This window comes from Cavia porcellus, unplaced genomic scaffold, assembly GCF_034190915.1.
Source record: "Cavia porcellus strain 051 isolate PalLab524CR breed Dunkin Hartley unplaced genomic scaffold, mCavPor4.1 scaffold_17, whole genome shotgun sequence".
Lineage (NCBI taxonomy): Eukaryota > Metazoa > Chordata > Mammalia > Rodentia > Caviidae > Cavia > Cavia porcellus.
In genome coordinates, this window is record NW_026947500.1 from 6,964,317 (window position 1) to 6,985,042 (window position 20,726).

Below are 20,726 nucleotides of genomic sequence, written 5' to 3' on the forward strand. Positions count from 1 at the left end.
TCTGAAATTTCTATTCTTTATTTTCATATGTAAATATATAATTTGGCTAGTAAAAATTTATATTATAAGTTCATATTCTTTCCCAAAGACTGTAGCACCTTTTCTAATGTATCCAAATATTTCATGACTCAAAACATCCGTGGACCCATTTTTCTACCAGTATAGGTCATAGTAGAACATATCAGCCATCCTTTAATATAACTATTTTGTTTTCTTAGATGTCTATGTATATGTTGATTATTTTCATGAGAGGTCATTGGAATTAGTACTTTTTATGTGTACGCTCAGTTGTTTAATTTTGTTTTGTTTTGTCTTATTTTGTTCTCATACTTAGGTTAATATCCTCCATGTACTTACCTGTTTGCCTTTCTGACTGATTCCTTTGCAATATGTGCCATTTTCTTCTGGAAAGTATATCTACAACTGTAATATTTGATAGCCACTATCCCAATCAATTTCTGTTTTTTTTTTTTTTGTATCTTTAGTATAGAGTTTATGCCACTTGATCCCAAGTCAATTTGCCTCCTTCCAACATATCTAAATGTTGAATGAATACAGCACAATTTGGACAATAATGCCTCCCCCAAAACTGTGCTTCCCTTGTACATTGACCCTTACACACACACACACACACACACACACACAAACTAACTCTGCCAGTCTCTTGAACTTAGGTTTTTTTTTCCCCCTTGAAAATTTCATTTTAAGTTAAGGCTTTAATTTATTCTACAATTTCTAAAGCAAGATATTTTTGTACTCTACAAAGTAGGGCTTGTTTTCCCATCTCTTTAGTAAATAAATTTTATGGATGAGCAATAAGCACTTACTCTCAGTGGTGCATTAATGTTTTTCTTTCTGTATTTCTGAAACTTTATTTACTTATCCTCAAATTAAAGATAATCTGCATTGATTTATGTTGCTATTCAATAAGGCTAGTGGAACGGCTTGACTTTGATCATTGACTGCTTGGGGATTAGTCAGACACCCTACAGCTAAAAGTAGAATCATGCTCTAATTATCAGAATTTACATGTTTGTATCTAACATGATTGTACTATATTGATCATCTCTTGGCCACATTGATCAATATCTCAGGCAAGAAAGGATCCTGATAATGGAAATAAAACACCTGGATTCAGTCATGCTTGATGACATCTTAGATAGATGATGATTTAGTCCTTTTAATGTTCTTCCTCTTCCTTGATTAATTTATTTAAAATTTTCCCCTTGAATAAATTAAAAGAATCTCAAAGAACACAATATTTATTATTGCTTTTATTTAGCATTTCAGAGAATGTAGTCAATAAAATTGTGAATGCTAAACATAAAGAAGTGAGCATGTGAGATTGCCTTAGATCTAGTATTTGACAAGTTGACTGAGTAGAAAAAAGAATAAGTCAAATACAACCAAATAAACTTTAAGTCTACATAACTGCTGATGAAAAAGAATAAAAGCAAATCATTAAAAGTAAAAGTATATTTGCATTTGAAAATATTATTGGCCAAGAGAAAAAGATCTTCACAGAAAAGACCTTTAAAAATGGTACAGAATTCAAAATATAATAATAGAAATTGATATTCTTCATAAAATTTGTATATTCTTCTGAAACAGAGGTATGAATTGACTCTGAGGAAACAGATTTACGTAAAAGACATCACAGACTGTTGCTTACAAAAATATGGGTGGGTGGGTATCATAAGCAAGAATAGCAAGAGAATCAAATAGTAATGGCAGATTTTAAATCATCTGCTGTGTCTGATGCTAGCAAAGACTGGAATTCATGCAGGTCAAAAACTAACTCGTTAGGTGGAGATTAGATTTTTCAAAGCTAGGTTGTAATAGAAGGCCAAAGAGAAAATAAAATTGAAATGAGAAGGGAAAAACAATAGATTACTATTAAAATATGGAAATCTAAGTTTAGAATAGCAGAGTTTTCTTTAAAAGATCAAAATTGGCATAGAAACATAATGAAATGTATTTTGGAAAAACTTTTTTAAGTTGAAAAGAATGGCTAAGGTCTTGAAATGTTAAAAGTTCTCCTTATAATAAGCAAGCACTAAAATAAGATATTCACACTTAGACAAATTCTAAAAATATTTTGAATTGCAACAAATGTATAATACATGCTTTTGTTATCTGGGCCAAAAACAGAAGTACATATGAAAGATAATAAAACCACCAACAGAATGTGTAGAAAAGAACAAAACTCCATGTCCACAGCTCTTTTTGGAACTTTATTCCACAATATAATAGAGGAGCATACATAATTTCAGGCCACAGCTTTAAACACAAGGATATTAGATAAAACTAAATTCTTATTCTAAAATATTCTAAAGCTCAGAACATATACCAACACGCACTATATTTGGAAAAAAGTGAAGATTTAAGCATTCGGTGTATGTAAGGGATCTATATGTCTTTTCACAGTTTTACCTACTTGAAGGATACAGGGTCCTCGTTCTTTTGTAGGGAATCATAAACCTAAGAAACTACTGGGCTTCCCCACTTAATGTTGCTATTTTCCTTCCACTTCTACACATGCATCAAATTCTAAAACGTGTTCCTGATGCCACATCTTCTGCTTCAGTGCTGAGACAGCATATCATTTGGTGGCCACTTAACATGACAGATGTTGGCCTCATCTTACACCTGCCAACAATGATGACATTTAGTTTCAAAGTTGCACATGGCTTTAGAAATCTGCTTTTGTTTTATCATTTATTTACCTGCTATAAAAGCAGGTAAGAATAACATTTCATTATAATCATTTAACTTGCTAGGAAATTTTATCATAATTCTCTATATCTATTTTCAATTATTTTATAACCTATACCACTGTTTTCTCTCTAATATGAAATAGGTTTCATTTTGATATTGTTTTGCTGTTTTCTTTTGTAGGTTTCTAGGTAATGATTACATAGTACACAAAGACAGGCTTAATTAAAAAATCTAAAGTAGCTTTCAGACAGTAGACATTAGGTATTCAATCACATGTTAACCTGGGACTTCTTAATCAGGTGTCTTGGAAGCAGAATTTTCTAGGCATAATTCTGTCGTGCACAAAGAAAAGGGTTTTGAACATCATCCTACTATGTATTATACTAGAACAAAATCAGCATGATGCTGTCCTCAAGGAACTTAGATTTGGGGGAAGATAGATAATAAAACTAATAAACCTGTACACCATAGCCCTGCCCACAGATGCATGGCAGCATAGAAGAGCCACTTCCTTTCATTAAACGGTGCTTAAATTAGTTGCTCATAGCAACAGAAGATAAGTGTTGAGCATAAACTGAAGTTGGAGCTTCCATGTTCAAATTCAAATTCAATTATTTACTAGTTACACAACTTTAAGTTAGAGTTACTAATGCTTATACCTAAAAGGCTTAACTAGAATTTAATGTGTCAATACTTATAAATATCTTGGACTCCCTGGTGTACCAAAAGTCATCTATAAATATTAAAGAAATAAAACTCAGTGAGATCCACTTTATGATCACTTCCGAGTCTTCTGAAATCTTTTCTTTACAGTTTAACTCCAAACCGTGATTTTCATTGTTATTTTAAGCGTTTTATTTCCTCTGCAACTTTTTCATTATTCTAAGAAAAGGTGAGAGAGGATATGTCATGGTTGGTCAGACACCATTTTAATCACAGCTCTTGCAAAGTTGAACAGCGAATCTAAGCAGCCTGAACCACTAGTATATTCAAATGTCCACCCACAGACATTTCTAACGTAGGCCCCCTCTTAGTGCTTTGATAACCTTTTGTTTCAAGGAAGAAGGAGATCGTGTTTAAATTCCTGCTCTAAAACATGGCTTTCTTCTCAGATCCAAGGCTCATGGAATGACAGCAGGACTTTTCAGGCTCATGGGTGGGCAGGCAGGAGACTTAGTTTCTGTGCAATGAGAGGTTTAAGTAAACAGTGTCAGCAATATAAATAAGCTGTTGGCACAAAGCATAGCTTCTCAAACACACCAAACCACATTTTAATCACTGTGAGCTCAGAAATTTTACTTAACATTAAATTAACTAGGTCTTGCTGTTGGCATTTCCTTCTTGACAGCTCTTTGGAAATCTCACTTTGTAATTCTTTTTCTATCCCAATATTTTTTTATACTCTCCTAATATGCCCTCCAAACGTCATACAAGATTGGTCACATTCCACATCTTGTCAATTACATTATACAGTCAAGGCTGTTTCGATCGAGGATGAACTACAAGTGCACACACAGGGTGGTTCCATAAGACTATGTCACCTAGTGGTGCGGTGGCTGCTTGGTTTGTGTAGCACACTGACGTTTCAGAAAGATAAATTAGCTGAGGTTACATTTCTCCGAAAGTCTCCTGTTTAGTGGCTGTCTATAATTCTTTATTCTTTTTTTTTTTTTTTTTTTTTTTTTTTTTTTTTTTTTTGGTCTTTTTCATTTTTATCGGTACCGGGGATCGAACTCACGGCCGCCTGCTTGTAAGGCAGGTGCTTATGCCGCTGAGCTAAACCTCCAGCCCCTAATTCTTTATTCTTAAGTAAAAGATCACACAGCATTTATAAAAAAAAAAGAGAACGCATTTTAGAAATTCTTCTGGCATCTGTGTAAATACTCAGTGCTTTGCCAAAGTGACGACACTGCTGAATATGCCCAATGAACACGTTGACACGTCCTGTCCTTGCAGCAGCCTGTGGAAGTACTGTCTCGTCCTAAAAGACCACAGCTTCACTGAAGTCACGTATTTACACTACTAAATTAACACCACTGTCTCACAGCAGTGCTTAGAGCTGGATTCAGCTCTTCTGACTTCTTTAGCCCAAGCCTTTTTGATGGCATGCCATTGTATGGAAAGGGAAAAAGTCAAACTTGATTCTCTTGTGTATCCTTTGGTCCTTCTTCTCTAAGACTGAATAATTTATAATTAGAAGTGGACTACTTTCTTTTCTAATAAAATTAATGTGCTTCTTTATGCTTTGGGATTGTTGTCTACACTAATAACTGAAGAAAGCAAAATAATTAGTTACCTCAATAAAGCTGTTTTAAGGTTTTTTAATTTAATGTTTCTTAGCCATGTCTTCTTGAAGAAAAAAAGTAATGACCTCAGAAGAAATAATCAAATAATAATCTTCCTGCTTAATTCAGGAAAGTTTTAAAAAGTTAAATATTATGCACAAAATGTTTCATACAATGCTTGTCACCTAAGACTTAAAATTTTGGTTTAAGCAAAGTAGTAATTAAGAATCTTGTTATATACAGTACATATTCTTATCATTAAAACTTATATATGTTTACTGAGATGAAAATACAGTACAAAAATGCCTTTTTATTGTTACTGTAGTGAAGAAAATGCCTTTAACGCTAAGTGCAAAAAGAAATAAAATAAAAATGTCAGTAAATAATAGAAAAATATGAGTTAATTCAAATCGATTATTACTGCAAACCAGCTGTGGTTTAAGGAATTTTAGACAGTAGAAGTCAGGTGTGTGTAAAATAAGTATGTTGAGTCTTTTAAACGGCAAATTTAGAATGTTGTTAGTTTCTGACCCAGATATGAGGACAAGGGGTGACAGAGAGACCCCCATTAAAATGCTTGGTGAGCTCTCCAGAGGCTGCCTTCAAGTTAATCGGTAATTTTTCACAGACGACATCTAATCTATGAGTATAAATTACTTTGCACTCTTATTATTCCTTAATTGAAGTGCACCAATGTGAAATTGCCATAGATGTCACAGGAATGATTCCAGCCTCAATTAAGTTGGGTGGAATTGAAGCCCTTTTTTCCTGAACTGGGACTATTGTCTGACATCTTGTATTTATTTAAATTGTGGCTAGAAAATTAGAGGGACTCTGTGTGTGTCTAGGTGTTTTATAGGGATGTTCTGAAGCCAAAGAGCATCTATACAATCTATTTCTGTTTTAATCTGTACCCATCATATGCAGCTGTTCCATGTAACAGATGTGCAGCCAGCAGTAGCTTAATCTCCCCAGATTCCATTTGGGAAGTAGAGATTAATAGCACTAATTTTTTTTCAAAGTGGCATTTAGAGTCTGTGATTTTTAATTCAAAAAGCAACCACCCCTGTTATTTTTTAACAGATTCTTCTACAGAGCTGCGCTCTTTAAAATACAAAACATGGCTTAGACTCTTTATCTAGATTGGAGGAAGGGCAGTGTGAATGAACTCAATACTATTCATTCCTCTCTACCAATTCTAGAAATTGTTGCAGAACGCGTTATAAATAGCTGTAACAGGTTTAAATACATTGTTCTGTTTGTTTCTGTGAGCATAATTTGGGAAACTGTTCTTGATTTGTTAGTTTTTCCTTGGAATTAAAAACTACAATGTAAATAAATGAGATGCATAATCACCAAGAACCTGAAAGGATATAGTGCAATTTACAAAGACCACAAGTTGATGAAATTGCTTCCAAATTCTCTGTTGGACTAGTAATTATTACTGATACCAAGGATTATATATACAACTAAATTCTATAAGTGTTCTATAATAATATATTGAGCAATTTATGTTTTGACTCAAGTATTCTGCTCAATTATTTTTAGAGTGTTGTTAAGTTCAGCTATGAACATAGGCAGTAACAGGGAGACCCCATTAAAACCCTTGGTGAGCACTCCAGAGTCTCCCTTCAAATTAAGGCACTCTTACAATCTACAGTGAGCCATAAATGTCATCTCCAAGTCTCTAAATAAAAATGTTACCTAACATGATGAACTAATAATCTAATATAAAACCTAAATTGCATAATTTGGAGACTCTCAAAAGGGGATTCTCTGGTCTTTAAATATTTGTATACATTTTCAATCTAATTTGATGTTTATTTAGGGAGAGTTCTAGAGATACACATTACATGACTGTCTTATACCAGGTCATGCTACTTAATGACCCAACTCTTCAAGCAGGCCCACCTCTTAACAGTACATTAACAGTACATTCAGTAAAATAATCTACTGATGAACATAACTCCCTATGATTCAATCACTTTCGAAAGCCCCACCTCTAAGCACATGAAACTCTTTGAGGAAATTTTAGGTCTAAACATAGCAATAATCTTAATCATTCAAAAGTAATTTACCATAAGTTCATCTGTAAGGTTATTTAGCTGATCTCAAAACAAATATTCTAAGAATTAGAATGATTGTGCTAGATAGCACTGAAGAATTGCTGAAGCTAAAAGAAAGATCCAAAAGGAATATGAATGGCAAGCAAGATTTCCACGTACTCTACATGACCTATCCTGCCTGAGTCAAATGAAAATGAAACTACTAATCTTTAAGTACATTGAGTGCTTGATACATGATCTTATCTCTAAATCCAACTGCTTATCATTGAAAATCCAATATTATACAAACACACAAGCTTTTGTGGGAAAAATAGCAGAGGCTAGCTCTTAGAGAAAGTTCATGATATCTCTAGTTCCATTTTTAATAGAACTGTTTTATACATTCTGGAAGAAAAAAAATCTCATGAACGGTTGGGCAGTGCATGGTTGCAACGGAGAAAAGGCTGCTGGAATACAAAGATGAAGTGTCCTTCTCTCCCCTCAACCTCGTCAAGTAATTGCAGTCTAACAAGGAACAAATATATATTGTTACCATTCATAAAACATCTGTTTGAGAACTTAAACTTACCACTTTTAGAAAGTATGTTAGATCATATTTGGTAATAGCTCTAAAGGTTTCATATTGAATGATTAGAATCAAAATGGGAGCTAATAATCAGTTAGATGCCACACTGATGATTATGTCATCAGAAACCAAAAGAAGATAACTAATCTGCTCTAGAAAAAGTGACTAGTTAAATGAGACAATCCAAGGCAAATGTCCATAGATCCTTAATATTGTAATACTAGATAGTGATCAGGAAGAGAAACATTCTTAAGAATTAACATCACAGGAAATTGCATCCTTCTCTGGCACAAGATACGCCTCAGTATCTGTGAGAGAAAAACCCATCTCCATCTATCAGCTAAATCTGTCTCTCAAATTTTTCAGGAGGACCTTGTGACAGGTTTTTCTTGTTCCTGCTCTCTTTCACAATTCTACCTCCTGAATAGACTTCTCATCTAAATGATACTATCAGCGCATTCTAGAAGTCTCTCCAATCTTTTCACTTTACTTACAGTTATCTGTAGCCTCACGGTAGTTGACACCTGTCAACCAGACCAACATGAATTCATCACTCACTAATCAAGCAGCCCAGCTCAGAGATGAGATAGACAGCTGAAGCCAACAGTCTATTACAGTTATCGCAGGAAGTCACTAACAGCCATCTCAGCTGGAACCACCCTGGCTGTGAAAGACAAGAGGTTTTCAGGCTCCACAGTACTGACTACTACTGTGCTTTGTCCCGAAGTCTGACCGCATCTGAATACAGACTGAGAGTGTCTGTGAATCTGTCCAAAAATCTGCAGATGTGTGGTGTGTAGTAATTACAGATTCCTAAAAAATAATTATCTACTGGGCATGATTTTAGGCTGTGACCATACTCAAAAACTATCAGCCCAAGCATGACTGATTCCTTCACATTGACTGTGTTCCTAACAGACAAGGATCACTGTGCAACCAGTTCTACTTCAGCACTGATAATAGCCATTCTTTTGACTCCACCTTTATATATATGTAAGTAGAGCAGAACATGATCATCAGCATACCAGGGAACCTGTGGAGGGTGACCATAATCAAGATCTCATTTACCTGGGAGAAATGTCACCTAGATGAATTTATACTTTCATTCATTTTTTGAATTTTCACATAAAATCTACTATGTGCTAGAAGCTGGCAGGAAATATAAAGAAGAATTTTTTCTCTCCTTTCAATCTCCTTAAATGCCTATAATCTAATGTGGAACAGTGTCATATACACAGATAGTCATTTGTAAAGTTACCCCCAAAATACATGTCCCCAGTTCACAAACTTGATACGTTATAAAGAGTGTTTCAGAAATATTATTTAATAGAGAACTCTAAGGATTGTATCATGGAGTGTAATATGAGAGTTTAGACAATATAATTGGACAACTAATTATAACTAACTATAATATTCCTATGAAGATTAATATAATTGCCAATATGAAGATTAATATAACTGTAAATATAATTGGGCAATAAAATCTTCCTATGAAAGTCCATAGTGTCATCTCCCCAACATTTGCTTCCCTACCCTCTACTCTGTGACTTCTCCATGTCCAGTTGTCTTGTGATGATCCTACATGTGATAATGATTTCCAGTAACAGGTGTAAGAACCCCTAACGAGGCTGCCACACTCAGATTAGTAGCTGTATTTCTGTTTTAATGATATGATCTGTGACTCTGAAAAACATGGTGCACAATGGAAGTCTTCTTTTCTAGATAGTATGTTATACTTCTCCCCCATCGTTTACACTGTGTCACTGTTTCCTTTTGGTTAGTACTAACCTAAGTACTTCCTTTATTCTTTTATTTTCATTAGAGTGTCATTGCTCTGATTCACAATACTTATTTTCCATGTCTTGGTAAAATTGGTGCCTTGTTGATGCCTGGCACGTACTGCCAATAAATTTTGCTTTCAATTGAACTATGCTACATTCTGAATACAGTTAGAAGACCCCACCCAGCAAAGGAGATGAAGAGTGTCAAGGTCTTTAAAGTCTTTGAGTCATTTCTTGAAATAACACTAGATCTGTTCCCAGCAGCTCTGACAGCCAGCTTTGAGATGAGTGCTCATATCAACTGAAGTTGGTTCATATTCCTTTTAAATGTAGTACTGAATGGGTATTTTATCCACTTATCAACTTTATGAAAAGTGCATTCTATTCTACTTAAATGAATACTAAAGAAACCACAAGTCATTTGCCTGGATACTTTTGATGAAAGACAAATTTTCTATTGAGTTATGTTTAAAACCAGGGGAGTTTTCTCTCACTTTCTTTTTCTGCTTAGTTATTTTTTTCTTCTCTGATTGTGCCTTTGTATTGTAAAAAGGAGGCTGCTGTGTTTCATTCTCACAAATGGGTCATGCATTTGTTCTGGAGTGTGACCTTTGGAAAGGAGAAGATTATATTATCAAGCAATGGAAGGTTGTAGGCTAGATGATTTGTTAGAGGAGGAAAAAGTGGTCAGAAGAGAGTTTCACAGATACATGAGAAAAATTATCTTTTGATCTTGGAAGCAAAGGCACATTTTGTTTGTAAAAAAGGAGCATATAAGTCACATTTCATTATTAAAATATTAAGTGTGCATTTCAGGACAAAGCCCTTCAGTTATTCTGTCATTAACTCTCTAGGGAACCTGAAACTCTTAGCTACTAATCAGGGCTATTATATAAATTAAATGAAATATGGAGTGAAAAATACTCAGCCAAGTGTCTAGCAAAGAATAAAGTTCTCAGTAAGTTCTAATTATCTCACATAGGATTAATAATCATGATTAATTACTGTATAATAGAGTAGACGTTACAAAAATTATGCAATCAGTCTATATTGTAAAATGAAGAGACACATAATCACTTTTCTCTTAACCATGGGGAAATGTTCTGTGAAATGCATCATTACATAGTTTTCTCACTGTGAACATCAAATGTATACCCAGACAAATTAAGGCTGCTACAATGTCACCATGTGATATAATCTTTTTGGACCATCATTGAATAGTGATCTGTCATTGACTGAAATACTAAGGGGTGCATAACCACATATGGATTAAAACTGGTTTCTATTTCAATTTTATTTATTATTTAAGGTCTTTTTATTAGGGGTTTATAAAAAGTTGTGAAGGGGAAAAAAATTTCATTTGAGGAGTGAGAATCTAATGCAGAAAAAATTTAAGATGACAAGGGAAACAAAGTAGAAAAACACTGGCATAAAGGAAAGCCTAGAGATGGATTCCAAAGTCGGGAGAAATAGAAAAGGAACAAAAACTCTGCCCTGCCTGAATCAAAGCGGCAGAGGTGACAGAAGGAAGAAGAGGTCATGTTAGCAAAGCAGACTTGGTGCTGGGCCGTGGAGCCAAGTTTGAGAAGTTAACATCCTTTACTTCAGATCATTAATAATTCAGCAAGAAGTATGGCCCAGCTCGGGGGAAGGAGCAGCTGTGACCTAGGATATATAGCTAATCAAATATTGATCACCCTGTCTACCCTTGGAGCCATGCTTGTTCCTCTGAGTGAGATTTCTTTGGACAGAATCTGACATGCTGTTTTTAATAAGCAAAGGGCTTTTTAAACAGTCATTGAGTACAATAGTACCATATCAGCTCAGCCCAGCAGGAAACCAAGCTTTGCTCTGATTACCTAATTTGTACCTATAATGGGTGTGACCACTTTTATCATGTGCTTTGGTAAAATCCATCTTTGATCATAGCTATACTAACCAATTCTAATTTTTTTAAAAAAGAAATTCTACAGAATAAGAAAATGCCACATTTATAAACTCTTATTAATTCACAAAAATGGTTAATAAGAAATTAAAAGTTTACAAAGAGTGTTTATTTAATATTGGATTTACTTGCAGTCTGCAATATATGCAAAAAAATCAGTATTTTTTTCTTTGTAAGAAATTATAGGATAGGTTTCCTCCAATATTTAAAAAAAAGAATATAAGTCTGTTTACAATCAGAGCTAAAGCTGAATACTTAGCCTAAGTTGCTAGAGAACTGCTTTCTAACCTATAGGTAATTTTGTGAAAACTTTAACAAGGCATCTCCTATAGGCTCACTTGCTCTGTCAAGGCAGTGTTTGTAACCATAGCTACCCTGTGGCACCGGGAAAAGCTGTCACCTACCATGTACCATAAGGCCCTTTCAGTAAAGCTCAAAGAAATTGAGCATGTCGTATAATGCTGTTTCTTTTGGCATGGATAACAGGTGAAAAACCTAAAAAGCACATTATTTTCTGTAAAATAGATAGCATTGCCTTTGTTATAATTAAATTTATTCAAACAAATTACAAATTAAACTACTCCCACTTGGCTCTGATGAACAAATATCCATCTACATTATTTATTCATACATTTATATGTGTGCTGGAAAACAGTACCATACAATGCAGACAAAAAGAATTGGATTATGTTGCCTGAACAGCAAGAAAGTATTTGCCTTAAATATCTTGCCAGGAGAAACTGCCAGACATTCTCCATCTTCTGTGAGTACAGAAAAAATAAAAAAGAAGAAAACTGACTTAAGCTGAATAGATAGTTCCATGACAGAATTTCCTAGCAGAGAGGAAAAAATTAGTTTATAAAGGAATTTTTCAAGTAGATAGAACCTTAAAGGCAAGAGAAAGGATTTTATTGACTGACATTTTCAAATCCAGTTTTTCTTTTCCTTTTAGAAATATAAGGATAATCTTTAGAGAAAGTTTTGACTTAGGTATGGTCTGAAGAATCTTTTCACACTCTGTCCATGGTAAGATTTCAGGAAGGCCAAGGTATATATATAAGAAAAACTGAAATAACTTTTAAGAGAACACAAAATATGTCTTAATTAAAATTTATATATTCACCAACTAGCAGAGTCCCTGGCTAAGAGTAGGGGCTTAGCAGATGTTGATTTGATGAACCTTTTTTTATTTAAAAATTCTTTCAGTGTCTTTAAGTAGTATAGGCAATAATTTTATTCTCTAAGAAAAAGAAAAGATATTTCTAGTGGAAGATAAGCTAGGCTTATAATAGCTTTAAAAATTGTAGATGTGCTTTGTAACATTAAGATATTATAAATCATACTTTTTTTTTCAACACAGCTCCCCTGAAGACCTCAGTGTAAAAGAAAAAGGAACTGAATTCTGCACTTGTACACTTTTTGCTAAGTGGCATAAAAACAGAACACTTTTTACTCTGAAAAAAAGATCAACTCTTTACATTAAAATGCTAGAAAATCAAACTGTCACTTCAACCCACAGCAGCTGTCTCTTGCACCACCTCTGCCAAATGTCACCCTTCCTCTCTAGGATCTGATTCCGCTACTGGATGTGGAGGAGTATGCCTCACTGCACAGCTTGTAACATCAGTCTCTATGCCTTCAAGTCTCAGATTTCCTCTCATTTTACCTCATGTATATTAATACAGAGATTAGTTTCACTTTTTTCTTGAATAGCTAATCACTTGGCAGCCAGCATCCAACTGTAGCATTACAGGTCAAATCAGCTGAAAAGGACATGACTTCAAGCTGGAAAATATAATGCTTAGTGAAAACTGCACCCAGGACAGGACCTCAGACTTGTCACTGGACATGAAAGATTTATTTTCAATTACAAATCAGAGCTTAATATAAGGGCACCCTGGGGGAGATTCAGATCACTGCTTCCTCTAAATTGACCTTCTACTAGTTTCAATATTTCCTTCGTTATTGAACAGCATTCCATGACCCTCTGAGCTGAGGATCCATATTAGCTACTAGTACAAATTGCAAGGCTAGGAAAACTTTTGAAAAATTCCTCTATCTGAAGGCCAAGCTACATGAATAATTTTCTCCTTGGTGAGCTTTCAGTAGTTAACACAGCAATAGATTTTGGGCTTTGGGCGACACTTCAACGAATTTCGAGAGCCAATATCACCATGTTACTTAGGCTTCAGTAGAATCCAACAGCAAAAATCCATCCCAGCTTTCAATATTAGGTGGATTAATTGCTAAGATTTAATTCAGAGCAATCATACAACCTTTTGGCATAAGTAAATACAATTCCCTGAGGCAAGCTGCTGGTGATGCTAACACTGGCCACTAGAATCAGTGGTTGGCCTCGGGGTAGGTATTTCAGGTCCCTGCCCTAGTGTCTTTATGTACACTCAGCAGCTGCACCAAAATGCACACCATATGGCCATCATATAGGGTTCATAAGCTTGGTTTTTAAAAAATTAACTAGAATTTCTTAAGAAAAGTTAATTTTTAAATATCTTTGAATTTCAAAATTTGGGAAAGTGAGAGATTTTAATTAGTATAACTTTTATGGAAGAGCTGAATATTGAGAACTGATTACAAGGCAAGAAAAAGTAGCTTTAACCCTACTTCTGACGGTTTTTTCTTTATATGTGTTTCTATACCACTTTTGGAGGAATACTTATACCATTCTTGGATTTTACCTTTTAATACAATTGATGCTCATATTTATGGGTAACTGTATCAGATGAAAATAAACATATCACCTTCACTCAATTTATCTTTTGATATTTATTTCTATGTTGGTTATTGTGTCTAGATAATACCAGAAATGATTTTATTGATTTTATAAACACAGGAAAGTCAAATTATATACATATTCAGGCTGTGCATCAAAAGAAATTCTAACGAATTCTTTTGTCATGTATGTTCTCAATTTTTTTTCCTGGACTCAAAAGTGCTAAGAAATAGCCACCTCTAACTCCATTAGTGTTCTCCAAGAACTACATGTATAGCACTGAGCTCAATCTGATAAGAGTTTGAACAATTGTCATTCAGTTCCAGTACACACTTAGAAAACAATGTCCACACCGAACTAGGTGTTTAGAAGAAAGCTCAAGAACTGTTTCTGAAGTCCTCCTGATGATAACACTCAGATGAGCTTTAGAGACAAGGAGTTGATTATTTAGGCAACGGATCAAAAGTCCTCTGATAAGATGAACATGTGAGTAAGGCAATGAAGAAATGAAATCATCCAGGATCCTTCTTATTGCAAGGACTTTAAAAGGCATCTGTTGGTCCAGTAAAGGGGGCAATTTAATCATCAAAGTAAGTAATGATGGTAAAATATAATTCCTAGAATAAAGTAAGAACCTTTAAGTCCATAATGACATGAATGAAAGAATGAATGAATAAAAATTGAAGAAAAGGGAAGCTTTTCACAGTCACCTCCAACTAATAATAATGGAGGAATTTATATGTTTTAAACATCATAAGTAGTTGCTAAAATTAGTGTGTTAAAGTGATGAGAAACAGCATGTACATACATTCTCGTTCTATCCATCTTCTTTATACTTATTTCTTGTGAAGAGAAGAATCATAATTGTATAGTGGGAAAAACTTGGCAAATTGCCACTTTAGCCAAACAGTCAACAGGCAAATCAGCATTATGTGCTTCCTATAATAATTTATTGAGGTGACACCTGTCTCGGGTCTTGTGCCAAAAATTCATAACCAGAATATAATCATGAAGAGACATCAGATAAATTCTAATTTAGCTGCATTCTATGCGATAGCCAACCTGTATTCTTTAAAAATTGCCAATGTAAAAAAAACTCACACACATCAACATAATGTTCAAAGTTGAAATTAGAGAACTAAATACAATCTGCAATTTCAACTTTAATAAGAGAGAGAAAGAAAAAGGAAAGAGAAGGAGGCAGAAGGTGGAGAAGGAGGGAAGCAGAGAGGGAAAGAGACTAAAATTTTACTGTGTAGGAGATCTGGTAGAAAAGTGTATATGAAAAGTTGCAAAGTATCTTTGTACTATTTTAAAACATTTTTGTCATGCTGAAAGTGTTCAAAAATAAAAAAGTTTTAAAGTCACTAAATCAGGTTAGCTTTTAATAGAGAAGAATATAATAAAAGTAACATTTAATGAATGCCAGATTTTAAATGTCAAACCTTAGGATGACTTTTATCATCTCAAAATTCTTAGGCGTTAAAAATATAATATGTAAAATAATCTGATATGGTCCATATTTATGTGAAATTAAACAAATTATCTTACGAACTTGATTCAGTACCCAGACCTTCTCCCCTGTGCTTTCCTTCTTAATGTCTTTATGGAGGGTCAGCTAGGTTAAAAACATAGCATCTCTTCTTCCAGCTCAGCTATGTGCAGTCCAGTACTGCTGTCTATTTCCTAATGGTCAGATCACTTATATATGAGCTTGCTGTCTCGCTCTGTCTCTCCCCCCCATCTTTCTCCCTATTACTTTTCTTTTATACCCAAAAGTACATTATTAATATGGACTCACAATCTTTTTAACCATTCCAAAACAAAGTGACTTATACTTCATCATAATCAGAAAGTTTTGACTTATAAAATTAATGTCAATGCAATGCAACCCAATTAAAGGTTTGATTCAGCTCTGAGTAACTACAAGGAATACAGACATGTTCTATACTCTTGATATATTCTTTAAATTTCTTTATAACAAATACTCTTACTACCTAATTAAAACTATGAGGGTACCATATACATAATAAAATGTCTTGTCAACTATTCTCTATAGAGTAATCTAAAAATTTGTGATAAATTTAACCACACTGTCTATATTATGTGTAACTATGTAACCTTTAAAAAATTGTAATTGTTTTCCTTTCAATTCACTTGAAAGAGATATTTCTTTTCATCTCATATGTAAGGATGGTTTGTGCTATTAAATGAAATAATGGTAATCACAAACAAGTCAAATTTTCTTGGTTACAGGCAACGTCTTTCTATCCAGTGTATTTCAGACCATCCTTTGTGCCAAAACACTCTCTTGTATAATGATAATTCTGCAGAACAGATAGTACGATTAGTGTTTTTTATTTGGAAGCCAAAACTCATGTGCTTACCAAGTTTTCACACAGCAACTTGCTTATATACACACAAGTTGTCCCAAGTCCGGCACTTGAGAATGCTGACTAATGCTGAATCTCAAATTTTTCTCAAAGTTTCTGTCCTTGGACCAAGATTCTGAAATAGTCTGCTTACCTGTCCTGCAGGTTTCACCTAGGGCTGTACAATTTCTCCAACCTTTAAAGCTACTCCACTCCTCTCTCTTATTTCACAATCAAAGCAGAGGCAATGAGGAGTGTTTCTTAATTTCCCAGTTAAGAGAGACACATAAACCTCTCTCATCTGGAATCCTAACTATTGATCTTCATGTGATGATAAAGAATTATAATATGTTAATTTCTTTCTTCCCTCACCACATATGAATAGAGGGCCATTTGGAAACAAATGCAAGGATTGGAGCTCTTATTCCAGGAAATGACAAACAGGTTATGAATACATATTACAAAGCACACATACGCATGCAACAATGGTACAAAAATAAACATCAGGCAGAAGTTGTCAGAATTTGCATAGTAGTCACTGTTCCTAAAGTTACATAGTATGTGTGATTCAGGAGCTGCCCAGTTCCCAAAGATCTGTTTCATCTGGCAGCCACTGTATATAAGCAGTGTCAGAACAATTAGAAATAGACAATACGACTTCTCTTCACTTAATAACCCTTTCAAAGGAAGTACTCCCTAGTTTTTATTTATTTGTGAGAACAAATATTCAGTATACACAGAACATTTGTCAGTTTTCGTACCATATTTATTGTCCAGAATCAGAGGAGTAAGAAGAGCATTACAGCCTAACTCAGGGCAGGTTGGGCAAACTTTTCTTGGCGTGCAGACCAAGACAGCTGAACAGAAGCCTCTGAAGGTCAGGGTAGAGAACAGAGACATAAACAATAGGACCTGTGTGTTCTTTCTTTACCCAGTGTCTATTTGAGAAAATAACTACATGATTATCACAATGGATACATAAGGGTAATGAAATATTTCTCAGTGTCCTTTCAGTAAAGAATTTGGACAGTTTATCTTTAGAAGTGCTCATGTTTTATGATTTTATATTGATTATTCAAGTAATTAGTCCATTTTTTTTTCTAGAAGCTTCTGCTTCTCTTTGGAAAAGGGATAGATTCGTTGCAGTCATTGTGCTCTTACAAAAATAATGTCAATGTGTTAGGACCTCAATTAGTCATACGCAGGAGCTGACAATGAAGACTGAGAAAGGCTCAGCGAGGGTGGTAGCTGTCTGTTAACATGGATTTAAGTGACTTTCGGGGAAGTGTCCTCTCCAAGATAATCATGAAGATCAGCAGCACTACGAGGCCTCTGCAGAACTGAGCTCCCTTGTGTCTGGGCTCTACCTGAGCAGTACAATGTGAGGTTCCAGTAGAATGTTCTCAAATGCTTCCCTGTTAAGTATGTAGCCTAACCTAAAGCAGTTAAAAAAGAATTTTAAGTGATTCCTTCACTAGTAGCACGTTATTCACACTGTTGTCAATGCACTGACACTTGGGTAGTTAACTGAGTTTTTAGGCCAGTAATTTACTTTTATTTTCGTTTGTGCCCTTTGCTGAGCCACAGAATGTTGTTTGAACATAGCATCAGAAATCAAAGAATTTATGCAAGTATGTGAATAAATAACTTTACAAGATCTGAAAAGATATGATCTGATGAACTGGCTGGACTTAATAATGAAAACAGCTATCATTTTTCTCTAGTAGAAAAGTCAAATTGGCTCTCTAAATTCAGCTTAATGATCATGTGCTTTCAGATAGATGATTGATAGATAGATAGATAGATAGATAGATAGATGCCACAGCATACACATGAAATATAGCTAAGAGTGAGAGAAATTCAATACTGAAGGTAAAAATTAGAACTTCTTGTGAGAATTATAATTTTAAAACTAAGACAACTTTGACTGGATCAATTACTCTATCTTCTATGCTATAGTTTAAAAGTTCTATTTTGAACTGAATTGATTTGAAAAAAATTGTCTCCAAGATACTATACATTTTTTGGAGGATACTATACATTTGGATATTATACATTTGAAAAATGGAGGTTAATCTTTAGAGACTTAATATATTTTTACATTAGTGTTATGCAAGACTAACTTTCACTTTTTCCTGTGCTGGAATTGAACTTGGAGCCTTGCATATATTACAGGTGTATAGCGTTGTTATATAAATACCAAATTAGTTGGCCAGTCAACCAAAGAGATGAAAGTACTGCAACTAAAACTAGAATTATAGAAGAGATATTATTTAGTTAATGTAGAGTTAATTGTCTTAATATTCTCTATGTGCTACACCTTTAATGAGGATTATTAACAATTCAGATTTGTATGACTGTAAAGAATCATTTGAATGTAAGTAAAATTATTCAAGATCATTTCTAGGTGAGTTAAATACAAATCTTCAGGTTAGGCTGAGTGGCTTAGTTATATTCAAAATTCAAATTTTAAATTGAGAATTGTTTATGCAATACAATTATCAGTAATACACTACCACAATTTTTCACATTGTAACCCTATTCTCTCATTAACTTTTATTCTCTCTCTCTCTGCACACACACTCAGAGACACTCACACACACATACATAAATACAGACACATATAAATACAGACACATGTACATACAAGTCCTCCTAACCTCCTTCATCCTTCTAGACTCTTTTCTAGCCTATTGTTACTAAGCCTTTCTTAATTTTTTTTCAAAATTCATGCCATCTATCTATTTTTATAGATCAAAACATTTGCAACAGAATCAGGAATTAAACTAATAGTTTTCTCTTATATCAAAGTTCATATAATAGCAAGAAAAGTTAAGAGTTCCCTGCCATGCTTTTGTTTCCTATGGTATCATCTTTTGTACGTTTGGAAATGCTTCTGTGTAAGAAAACATCATGAAAATTTCTCTAACTCATTATGCACATTTAATAAGTAGCTATGGCCAGAAAGATATGTGTGTTCAAAATATATGTGTAAAGCTTTAATCTCGAACTTAAGGGTAAGTAATATTTCTAGAGTTACCTAAGAATACATATGCACAGCGAACTAGAGATTGTACTTAAATTATTTAGAACTTTGGCTTTTATAGGAAAAGAAATAATAACCACATTAGTTCTTCAGTTTTCACAAATATTTAGGAAGGTTTGCCTTTGTATATTTCTTAATATTTATCCTAAAAAATATCTTGCTTATATATTCATTTGGGTTATAGATTTATTTACTCAGCCGATAAGTATTGCTGCCAAACCTTTGTTGACACAAATACAACTGACTTCATTTTCTCTATAAAATAAAGAAGTATGTTTAAAATTCAATAACTTTAAACCATGACGCATTATATTAAATTTCTGTAATATCTGCAATAGCAGAGAGAACTGTTTTTCTAAATTATTTTCTAAATTTGTTGATATTGGAAATTATATTCTTGTATATTATCAGTTGAATTATGTGTAATGTCTCTAAATATTTTCTATATAATACATTAACAGTCCTTTAAGTGCAACATTTTCTGAAACATTTCTGTTTATACAAAATACAGCAGAAAATAGATGCTTGTCTTTAAAGTGATTATAACACATTACAAGTTGTTAGCAAAATAAATATGTTAAAAGTAATACTAAAGTACTATTTTTGCCTCTTTTCTCAAATTGCTCAGTTCTGACTGCCCCAATATTTTTTATTTATTTTTTAATTGCCTTTGGCCATCTGTCAGTTCAGATTCTTTTAATCTTTGCTCTACCTAAACTGTATCATTTAACAAGATGTTTCTTCATTGTTTGGTTCTTAATAAAGCAGAGCTATCAGAATTCCAGAAGTTCTTAAGTACAAACTGTTTTTGAAACCTCCAATTACTGTGCACTATTTGCTAATTAAGCAACTTTTCCCACTTTGGCATTGTGGGTGATTCATAATGTGGTCTCAAAGATTGTTTCTTAATCATGGGCCAAAATCAACATAAACATGTGGGTGTGTATACACGCAAAGGGTTGTACATAGTTTTACAGAATTGCTAGAACACTTTTCCAATAAGATTTGGAAACATACTCTATTTCTATATTTGTATTTATGTTCTATTGCACAAAACTTAAATTCTGACCATATTAGATTGCAGCAACTTCAAGACTGACATGATGTTTAATTCACATTTTCATATGTCCCATAATGCTTTGGAAATATTTCCACCAAGTATCTTGGCCACTGAAATATCTCCTTTGAGATGTCTTTGAATATTTTCATTCCTTTTG

At 33.9% G+C, this 20,726-nt stretch overlaps 1 protein-coding gene across 12 annotated transcripts in view; it reads left to right on the plus strand.

Moving 5' to 3' along the window:
- Nlgn1 (neuroligin 1) overlaps window positions 1–20,726 on the plus strand; it is an 816,885-nt gene that overhangs the window by 785,895 nt on the left and 10,264 nt on the right. The window lies entirely within an intron of this gene.